General features: G+C 41.3%; 1 protein-coding gene across 1 annotated transcript in view; it reads right to left on the minus strand.

The window, feature by feature from the left end:
- Positions 1-3,221, minus strand: part of TRIM2 (tripartite motif containing 2) — a 118,449-nt gene extending 115,228 nt beyond the window's left edge. The window contains exon 1 of the mRNA XM_087736958.1: positions 3,121-3,221. The gene's annotated coding sequence lies outside the window, so the exon portion shown is untranslated. The remainder of the gene's footprint in view (positions 1-3,120) is intronic.
- Between the last annotated feature and the right edge of the window lie 6,921 nt (positions 3,222-10,142).

Here is a 10,142-nt window from a genome sequence, read left to right on the forward strand (position 1 = left end):
CTAATGCCAGGCAAGGCAAAAGGCATCTTGTCCTTTGATAGGATTTAAGGGTAATCTTCTGGAGAAAGAGTGAGAACAGTTATTAGCATTTGGGGGTGTGATTGCTAATCCAGCAATGATGCATGACTGATTTATTAACTGTTTCACTCGCAGAAACAAATGGAAGAAGGTTCTGCCAAGAATCTGCCGTTCTTTGATGGAGACCACAATGTCTGAATCCCTTCTTTGAGCAAAGCTGTGGCAAAAGCTGAGCCTCTGTGTTTCGCAATGAGGGATTAATTATGTCTTAATGCATAATCCTATGTGCTCACAGAGGAGAGAGTGCTGCAGAGAAATTTAAAAAAGCATGCAGAAATATACCTAGTGTGTTATATATATTTATAGACAAAGTGGAAGAAGTATTTCTGCATGCATTTTTTCCCTGTTTATCAACATCAGCAGCAGCTAAACTAGGTCACATGTCAAAAGCAAGCCATTGGTGCTTCCCCTACTTCTTCCCCTCCATCACCAAATCCTAATTCCACACATGGCATTGGCACAAAAGCAGCTAAACTGCATGTTGTAGGTTACTCTTCAACAGGACTGTGGGTCCTTGAAGAACACTGGAGCCCCTTACACGAGAAAACATTCTCTGCCCCTAAAGGCTTACAATACAACCATTCACCATACTGAAATAGCTGCATCAGCAGCTCAGACAAAAATCATTTTTGTCATTCATTTGCAGTATTCTGTAAATTCCCACCCCACAGACACCTATTTGCATGTTGCAATGATACATCTAGGAAAAGACTTGCTGATCTACACAGTGACCCAAGTACAAGGATCAGAGGCAGAAGTTTCCACCCTGAAGGGCCAGGTGTGCAATGCTTAGCTTTCACATACCCAGGTCCTTTATCACGCATAGCATTGAGCCTTTTAAGTTGAATTCATGTCTCGCTTTCAGAATTCTTCCCAAGTCTGAGTAACCTACTCAGGTATCCTAAATTATATCTACTCCCTGTTATGCCTTAAGACAACACTGCTTTTGAAATAAGAGCTATTAACATTTGCATCATGTCTTTACGCCAGGAGGACTTCTCTATTTGAGTTGTCAGTTTAATTGTTAATTACTTTATGTACCAGATACCTCATAAAAGCAAGTCAAGTTGCAAGTCTTGGTTTAAGAGAAACTGAAACAGAGTGAGGAGGGGACCACAGCCTATAAGAAAGGCCAGAAGTTATCTAGGCCTTCAGCTTGTTCCATACAGCCAGAGCGCTCTGCCTGTATAAATCCCACAACAGCTAAACATCATTGCTGAGCCTCCTACCACATTTTTTCCTCTTCAACTCCTGCCTTCAAATTTAACAGAACATGTTACTAACACCAATATGCAACCCACTGCTCTTCACATAGCAAAAAACTTCCACTTCCATTCAGCAGTCCATTCCCTGGATAAGATGAACACTCAAAGTTGGCCTGAAAGTAGGTAGAGTTGGCCACAGCCCATCAGCTGCACAAGGTGTGCAACCAGTGTGCCATTATAAGAGATCAGCATAGAAACATCACTTACAAGCAATCAAAAAAAGGCTAAAGATTAAGATCCCCCCCGAAGCTGGGTCAAACTTTTTTTTTTCCTTTTAAATGAATGTCTTGGGGGGGAAAAAAAAAAAAAAAAGACTTGAGTAAGAAGTTGCAAACTGTGGACAAGAAGAAAAGCATTTGTGTACTGCTGCTTTCTCAGCAAGTCCTCTGACTTGCACTGTGGGCAGTTTCATTGCTGATGTAAGAGCCCTGCCTAACTCTCTGCACCTCACCTTGTTTTGGCTTGTACTGTGTAATATGATATTGTGCTTCATCTTCACAATTATTCTCAAGGACTTTTTCAGACAGATTTGGACCTGTCCTCTGATAAGTTATGCATCCTGAAAGCTGATGTGGGTGTCAGAACATCTACTCAATTAGTAGATTGGCTTATCTTGGTTAAGTAGTGACCTTAAAAAGCAGTACAGAAATGACAAAGTATCTCAAGATGGCCATGTGTCATTAAAAACTGGGATAACGGCATAACATCAAGAAGTTTTCCCTCCACTTTTGGTCAACTTCACAAGCCTGCTTTTGTCTAAGGAAGGGAAAGGCCTGGAAATAAATAGCTACAGGATAGCTTAGCAGAGGGAGGTACAAGAGGAGGGCACATTTCAGGTGGAACAAGATGGCAACTCAGTGAGGGAGTCTGGCCTACCTCAGTCTCTAATGACAGGAGCCCCACAGGGTAGCAGGTTAAGTGGAAAAATTTATCCTAATAGTCTGGTTTCCCACAAAGTATATAGCCTCCAAACCCCATTATAATCCCACTATATTTTCTTTAGTACAACATTATCTGTCAAGAATTAAAGTTATTTAGTAGGTACGTAAGGTAACTACTTTAAATTTAAACTTCAGTGAATTTCTACAAAGAGTTGCTTAATTTTCTTCTCCAGTACAGATAGTATCTTTTTCCTTACTTAGCTGGTACATATCCAGCACCAAACTAATTTAAAACACAGAGACCTTATCAACTGTGTCTCTCTTTAGTATCCTAAAAATACAGCACTCTTGTTCCATTTTTTTTCCATGTGCACAGAAAGAAAGCAGCCTTTTACTCTATTGTCTTTTATCTGAAGGCTCCGTAGGAATTGTTCCTTGAAAGCCTTTATTGCCTTCAGAGGAGGAAAACATCCCTTAGCTGTAGTGCCTGATACTTGAAAGCTCATGCTCACTATTTTCATCTTTAGATACCAGAGTCCCTGGCAGTGCTACCAGGAATCTCAAACACATAGACACAAAACATCAAATTAATCAACACGAACACTGTAATTGCTCAACACCAAAATATTTAAATGTGAATGTTTAAATGGTATTTCCCAGGAATCATATCATATTTATTGCACATGATGATTTTATCTTCCTGTATCAGTCCAGTCATAGACTTGGACATGTTATTTCTAGAAAAAAAAAAATCATGTAGAAAAAATGGCCTAGTCTATTGCACTAAGTATGGTACCACCCAGGAACTGCAGCTGGGTAATCTGCAGGTTACTCTTAGGTCTGAAACCAGCTTACACTGACAGGAAGAGAAATTGAGAAGGTTATCTCCCACTGACCTGTCAGTTTCGTCCTTACAAAAAACACTGCATCTTCAGGGTTGAACAGTCTTCACACATAAATCTTAACAGCTCTGTAAACATCTGCACGATGGGTCATCAATTACCCTTCCCTGCCTTCTGTCACCAGCAAAGTTTGGGGAGAATTTGGTTGTCTCACTGGAGAGTGACTTCTTCTGGAACAAAAGTCTATGTCTTTTCTTTGTTCCATGCCTAGAAAGAGAACGAAGAAATATGGCCAGGCTGTTAATCTAATCAATTGCCTTATCAGAGACTTTCTTCTCCATTTTTAGTGAAATTTGTTTAATTTCACTAGCTCCCTAAAGACTTTGAGGTTTGTTGTTGCTCAGTGCTTTGAAGCGGTGGCACAATGCAAGACAGGGTAGAGATACTGGAGTCACCTTGGTATGAACTGCTTCCACAACCAGCCTAGGTCAGTACCCAAGAACACCCCAGGATGACTTTTTGTAGCAGCTAGGTATACATCATGTCCTAGGGACAAACCCTACGTGTTTTCAAAGGGCAACTTTGAGTCTGATTGTCATCTCAATTCTGTCCATGAAAACGGGAAATTATTTCCATTAGCACTGAAGAACAACTGAACTAGAGGCTGGATTTAGGGAGATTCACACAAATCACTCGTCAGCCCTTTCAGGCAGGGCCCTTTTTTCCTGATTCTGTACAGCAGCTAAGCAGCTAGCTCACACCATCCTGACCTGCAACAAGGGTTTCTAGGCACAAGAGAAGAGAGGGGGGAGAAAGGGAGAAACAGAAGTATGCGTAGAGAGCCCCATCTGCCAGTCAGGAAGGAAAGATAAATTGCATTAAAAGGATCTGTGGACTACAGGAGGTTCTCACATTATCATTTACAAACGGTTACAGCTTTGATCTATAATCCATGTTCTCTTATTCCTCCTCCTCCTTTTACATCCATGAGCAATTGTTATCCTTTAGCTTACTTGGAGTTAGAGCTGTGAGTCTGGAGAGATCAGATCTTTGTCAAGTGCTTTGCCCTTTTGTGGCAGCATTAAAAAAAGACAGCTTTCCATGACTGCATTTTTCTGTGGGAGTGGGATTCCTCTCCCCAAGCAGCAGGCATTGCCCACTAACTCTCTATCATTGTGGAGCACTTGGAGATCCTAGACTGAAAACAAGTGCAGAGCATCGGCATATACATTTTTAAAACCCGAGAGACCCTCTTCTCGTATTTTAATGATGTAACTGATCGTTTTCCAGGCTCTTCAAGGATAACTCAAAACCTCTGATCAGTGTTTTTTTTGCTTTAAAGTTACCACAATGTCCCCCAAAGTAAAACAAAACACACCTGCAACTGAAATGTCATACAAAAATTAACCACTGTTTCTTTAGGCCTTACAGGGCCAAATCCTGCTTAATGAGGCAACCCAGGCAAATGCTAAGAATCAATGAGTTTGACCCATGGCATTCTATTCTCTGCAACAAACCAGCTAAAGGTCATGCTCAGAAAGATGTGCCCATTTCATCTATGATATGGGTGAACAAAAAGCCATGGGAGAGTGGATGGAAGGATGTAGTCAAGAGAAGAAAATTTTGTGAGAATCTAGGCAAAATCCAGGTAAGATAATTGATAGTGAGGAGAGTTCTTGTCTTAAGAGGGGCTAAACAAGTTCTCATTTCAAATAAAAAGTTGCAAGATCTTAAATTTCCCTGCTGATTCATAATGTTGTGACATTGAAAGCAAGAGGAGGGACATGCAATGGAAAGGGGCAATGTTTCTTCTCCTGTTACACAGGAGCCATTCAAGAAAGGAAAGACACTGAGCTCAAATCTATGCTTCACTGCTCATAGCATTTGCTGACTGGCAAAGAGACACTGAGCGAGTGAAAAGGTTTAGGGGTTTGACATCCGTTGGCAAGGAGAAAGCTCATCATCTGCATCCCTTGCAGCTGCTGATACTCAGCCAACACACTCCTACTCTGATGTCAGTGGTCTAAATGAGGGCCATACTCTAACGGATAGTTTAATCCCAGGAAATCTCTGCTGAATTATTAGCCAAGGCTCTGACTTCCACAACAACTGCACACTGTTCCTCAAGCATGGAGAAGAGTCCCTAGCTTCCGATTCAGGCAGGGAAGATTCTGCAACTATTAAACCCTGGTGAAAAGTTCAAACTTACTTTCAAGACAGATCTGTTTACACATGTTCACCACCACCACCACGAGCCCTCAGTGAACAGAAAAGAATCACCCAGTCCCACAAGTGATTAGAGCTGGGCGATGCCAGTAGTAATTAGTAAGTGCAGCAAAATGCCATCTTGGCACTGAATAAACATGTTCAGAATACATGAAAATACTTGCAGCAGCATTTCATCTTCCCTTCTAGTGGATGGAAAGCTGAAGTCTGTTCAGCTTTCAGAGTCTCTTGTGGCTATAATCATTTTATATATAACTGGAAAACTTGTTCATGACTCATCTGCCTGTATTACCAAGTGGATTTTTTAGTCCAATAGCCAGATGTCCATTATGTGGGCTGCTAAATGATTTACAGTGATTGAGTACACACTGTATGCAGCTCTTGCAGATTTTATATACTGGCTGTACGGAGAATGAATGCTTGTTGATTATGCTCCAAATAGCAATGAACCCAATTACCTAAGCCACTAACTCCCAATAAGGAAGCCAGAAATACAGCTGTTGCTTCACTACCTTAAAGAAACATTTACTGTTTGGATCCTAAACTACTGTAAGTTGAAGTAAATGGGAGAGTTACATTAGTGAAGAACAAGCCCATGAGTTCAAATCACCTCTTTTAATAACTGTTGTTAATTCCTTATGCTCTAGAGCTTGTATTCCAGAGTAAGGCCTCACCCCACACCTGGGAAAGTAGACAAGAATCCAGCTCCTTTGGGAATCTGAGTGACTTCTGAGATGGAGCCACCAAGATGAGGAGCCTGGAAGAAAAGGTAAATTTGGGGGAGAAACATAAGGACACCTCTGAATCACGTTGTGGTAAAAAACTGACTTCTATCACACACAGCCAGAATGAACTTTGGTGTGAGGAATGGGTACTAATGACTGCAGAAAAATCATTCAAAAAAAGATTTTGGCTGAAAGCAATGTGTGGAGGTCACCTAGTCCAAACGCCTTTTCCACACAGGGCTAACTTGACATTAGATAGTGAGCTCCTGGGCCTTGTCCACTCAAGGTTCAATGTGGACTGAGCTATCGCATCTCTGGCACTGGTTCCAGTGCTCTGCCACTCTTGTGGGGAAGAATTTTTTTCCATTAGCTACTGGAACTTTCCTTGCTGCAACATATCATTGTTGCCCGTTATCTCTTCACTGTGCACCTCTGGGCACTTTTGAGCACACCAGCTTTGTACCTGGTGACAGAGCAGAACCATGACCACAGGTGCCGCATGCAGAGCGGTGATAGCAGTGGGCCTGTACGGGTGCAAGACCAAAGGGACATCACCACCAGAGGAAACAGCTGCAGTTCTACAGATGGAGAGCAGCTACAAATTTAGCCAAGAGCCTCACTTAATAGCTCATATTGCATTTCAGGGCTCTGACGCACATGTAATTGTCTGACGTCACCACACAGCCCTGCATCCACAATGCTGCTGAGTCTGTGCTTCAGGGAAGGACTTACAGCTAGGACTGGAATAACAGGAAAATCAGAGGAGGGTGAAGAACAAGCTTATTCTTTTAAGTTCACAAAGCACCTGTCATACAAAACAGTTTTTCCTTTCATAAGCACCAGAGAAAGTGTATCACAGAATTAAATGAAAAAGCCAAAAATTACCAATGTGATTGAAATCAGACCCCTCTGCTCTTGTTCACCGAGCACATTATGAAGAGCAATGGCAAAGTGACTTTCCATTCCAATCAATAATGAAATTGCTGTCCACTCAGTAAGGTTTTAGCTCCTGTTCCAGACTCTGAGATACACCCACAAGTACATTTGCCACTAAAAACCATGAGGGGGTGGCACCCCCTCACACACATCACACTGGTGCACACCTCAGGACAGTCAGCATAGATGGAATCTCTTAAGTTTAGTAACACAATTGATCCAATTAAAAAAAAAAAAAAAATCTCTTTTTTAAACTTTTGCATGTGAGAATCATCTGTCTTCCTCAAATTATTTTTACAGATATTAATGGATAAGGCTTAACCTATCGTGGAATCTAAGATGGCTGCCTGCACCTATCCGTAGGGTTTGGGAATGGGAAACTGCATGCCACTGAAATGCGAGTTTCTCAGTCAGCAAAAGGTACAGCTCCAACTTCGTAGACTGAGGCAAAGCAGAAAGAAATTAATTATGAAACTGCTCTTTACAAATGCGATTTGAGGATTCAATCCATATCCCTTTCTCACTGAAAAGAAAGATAAGGTGCTTTGGAGGATCATTCTGGAGGCCCGTTTATCCACCCATTCTCTCTCCTGCTCTGCATCTTTCAGACTACTTTGTACAGTGGCTAAAAGGGAGGATATGAACAGATGGCTGTTTGCTCTGATAACTGCGTCTGCTCCTAGTCAGATTAATTGGTTACAACCCAGTTAAAGATTACAGCCTGGTAAAATGATACAGACAGTCCTTCAGTTACTGTTTACAGTCCATGTGAAGAGACTAAAATACATTCCTAAGAATAAAAATGGAGTTTCAATATATGCTACAGATTGTGCAAAACACATTGTTGTAGAGTACAGTATTTGTCCTTCCAGACTACAGTTTTAAAGAGTATAAAATTTACAGGAATGTGAAGGTCAAATGCAAGTTTAGAGACACAAGGCATTCATGAGGATCAACAAACCCTAGGATATTTGACAGAATAGTATCAGTGCCATGACTATGTTTTGTTTATCCAGGCCTTTGGCATCAAGTTGCTCATGAGACTTAGGGGCTGCAGTAGTATCTAATTTCATACCTCTTCTGATTATGCTGAGAAGACATTCCCCTTCAAAAAACTGGGAACAAGCCAGAAGACTGGAGCGTTGTACTGATACTGAAGAGGAGAATGGGTTGACCCATTTACTATAACCACCAGTGCAAGGCAAGCTAATGGCAAAAACCATGCAATGCAATCAATAAAGAATGAAAGGATGGGAACATAAGTAGGGCTGGCCTACCCAATTATGTGGAAAATAGATACTGACTCACAAACCTGATTGCATTCTCTGAGACTGCAGGACTGATTGCTAATGATAATCATGAAAGTGTAACAACTTTAGTAGAGTACTTGACGTAGTGCTGCAGGGTACTCTACTTAAAAAGGCAGCTCTTATCCTACACCAATGAAAGCACAATAAATGCATTAAAAATTGGCTCACTGGTGGACTCACAGAGAGAGTGGGGAAACATAACCAGTTGAGGAAGTTTTTAGTGGGGTTCTGCAGGGTTTCATTCTGGGTACAAAGCCCATAAAGGTGGGGTTTTTCCTCCCTCTTCTTTGAAACAGACATGTACATAACACATGTATATGTTTGTATGTGTGATACACACACATGCATGTTTATCATACTGCGACTGACAAAGGGTAAAATGACTTGATCATGAGTAAATTAAGCTCAGTAACACATAGTACTCAAGCAAACACAATACAATAAATGTAAGAATAACAAGCACAGGCCTCACAGGATGAGAGTGTATTCTAGAAAACTTGAACTTGAAAAGAATTTGGGTTTACACAAAATTAAGATATTACAGACACGTCTGTGGAAGCAAAATGAGCAAGTACAATCCCTGTGTTTGTATTGTGCTGCAGGGGAGGGGAGAAGCAGTAGAAGAGGAGCTTGTTTCTCAGGTCTTTGATTAAGAACTGGGGAGGAGGCAGAAAGAGCCACAAAGAAGAGGTGAAAGCTCAAGAAAATGCTTTGCAGGAGAGGCCTATGGAGCTACAGCTGTTCAGGCTATCAAAAAGAAGACAAAGAGATGACCTGGTTACAGTATATAACTCCTTCAAAAGGAGAAAATGAAAGTTATTAGAGAGATGTTTAACACAGCAAAGACACACACACAAAACCTCAGTGGTTCAAGCCAAGAAAATTAATTTGTGAAATCAGACAAAACCCAAAAATCTACCAGGTGATTAACCAGAGGAGCAAAGTACCTGAGGGAAGATTTTTCATCTTTCCTTGGTGTTTTCAGACCAAGACTGGATGTATTCACGGAGAACAGAAGCTTTGGTCTGACTCTTCAGATCAAGGGGAAAACAAAATTGAAACTCTGCCAAAAGCACCAGTTTTCAGCCTGTGGTACGTGCCCATAGTTTACTTCAGAAGTTGCATGATCCCGCTCACAATGCTAAGATCCAAGTCTTTTATCAGTCACCTACACTCAGTTAAGATTCATCTTCTCCCACTACCACATCTCAGGTTTCTTTACACATACTCCACATATCTTTAAGCAGGTTGATGAGTAGGCATGACCATTTTTAATGAATGTAATAAAAGAAAAAGTAACATTTTCAAGCAGATACCTAAAACCCCAGGGAAATACACATCACCCACATCCACATGATGAATAGCTGTAACACATCCCTAACACAGAATTTTAACTGCTCTCAATCCTGACCTCATCTCTTCCTCTGCTACTAAAAGATGCACAGCTTGTGCCAGGCCAATACATGTGTTCCACACTCCCTGCCTCTCAAATAAAATTAGTGTAACGGATGACTTCACTTTTTTCTTTTTTTAATCTGAAGAAAAATCCCAGGATCACACTAAAAGGAACTTTTTTTTTTTTATTATTAGCTCACATCCTCCCCTGTAACTTGGGCTTTACCTCTGCCCCAGTGGGCAAGAAAACCTTCAGAAACACACCCTGCAAATCCTTAATCTACAGACTGTTTTCTTCCTGTAAAATAACTTGTGCCTGTTTGGAAACATAAGGCCAAAACGTGCCTCACGACATACTCTCTCAGAATTTTGTAGAAACACGCAACCTCCCTCTGACTTTCACCCTACATTAAACATCTGCAGGATTAAATTGCCATTCATGGATGCAACCCCCCCCCCACACACACGCCCCCCCCCCCGCCGG

Source organism: Nipponia nippon, unplaced genomic scaffold (assembly GCF_047370975.1).
Source record: "Nipponia nippon isolate SJK-2023a ecotype South Korea unplaced genomic scaffold, ASM4737097v1 scaffold_6, whole genome shotgun sequence".
In the NCBI taxonomy this organism is placed as follows: domain Eukaryota; kingdom Metazoa; phylum Chordata; class Aves; order Pelecaniformes; family Threskiornithidae; genus Nipponia; species Nipponia nippon.